This window comes from Myotis brandtii, unplaced genomic scaffold (assembly GCF_000412655.1).
Source record: "Myotis brandtii unplaced genomic scaffold, ASM41265v1 scaffold598, whole genome shotgun sequence".
NCBI lineage: Eukaryota > Metazoa > Chordata > Mammalia > Chiroptera > Vespertilionidae > Myotis > Myotis brandtii.
Window position 1 is genome coordinate 112323 of NW_005370262.1, and position 869 is coordinate 113191.

Consider the following 869-nt stretch of genomic DNA (forward strand, 5'->3'; position numbering starts at 1 on the left):
CTTGGCTCCATTGAATGTTCTTTCCTCCTTTGTCAAATATTAATTGAGCATATTGGTTCGGGCCGATTTCTGGGTTCTCTATTCTATTCCATTGATCTATATGCCTGTTCTTGTGCCAGTACCAGGCAGTTTTGAGAACAGTGGCTTTGTAATACAGCTTGATATCTGGTATTGAGATCCCACCTACTTTGTTCTTTCTCAGGATCACTGCAGCTATTCAGGGTCTTTATTTATTCCATATGAATTTTTGGAGCGTTTGTTATGGATCTGTGAAGTATGCCGTTGGTATTTTAATGGGAAGTGCGTTGAATTTAGAGATTACTTTGGGTAGTATGTACATCTTAATGATGTTGATTCTACCAAACCACCAATGCAAGAAATTCTAAACGGACTGGTAAGAGAGAGAGGGAGAAACACAGACCTAAAGAAGAAAAATGGCAACAAACAAGTACTTATCTATCAATATAAAATATGCTAAGTGTGGTCCAGGTAATGACATCACCAGCAATGCCTGGCTTCCTCTCCCTAGCGACTAGCCTCCTTGGAGGTATCTTCAGCCCAGGAATAGCACTTGTTTTACAGCCAGGTGGAAACATTTTTACACTGTAACCAAATGTCTGTGAAGCATTTTCCCATGCCTCATCTCATTTGATCCTCACAGAAGTCCTGGAGTAGGTAGATAGGAGACTCAGTGGAATCCTATTTTATTTTCATTAGCCAGAAAACGAAGATTTAGAAAGCTCAGGAACTTCATCTGACTGAAAAGAAGTAAGAAATGGTGGACCATGAAAATGACTTCAGGTTTTCTCACTGCGCAGAATATAGTCAAACACTGCTGCAGTTAAATATTTTACCCTTTGTTCTCCCTG